Here is a 215-nt window from a genome sequence, read left to right on the forward strand (position 1 = left end):
ATCAGACACTGGGGGGCAGTTGAGCTGCATGGTTTGAGACCTCCTCTCCTGGGCTCCCCTCGGGCAGCAGAGGGAGAGACCTCCCGTCCAGCCGCACCAAGGGCAGCGTCGTCCTCTGCGGAGCAGGAGCTGCCTGCCACCCCGCGGGCGCTGCCGGAGGGTTCGGCTCTGCTCCTGGCTCCCGGAAGGATGTCAAGGGCGCTCCCAAGGAGCTC

Source organism: Buceros rhinoceros, unplaced genomic scaffold (genome assembly GCF_000710305.1).
Source record: "Buceros rhinoceros silvestris isolate BGI_N320 unplaced genomic scaffold, ASM71030v1 scaffold21709, whole genome shotgun sequence".
Lineage (NCBI taxonomy): Eukaryota > Metazoa > Chordata > Aves > Bucerotiformes > Bucerotidae > Buceros > Buceros rhinoceros.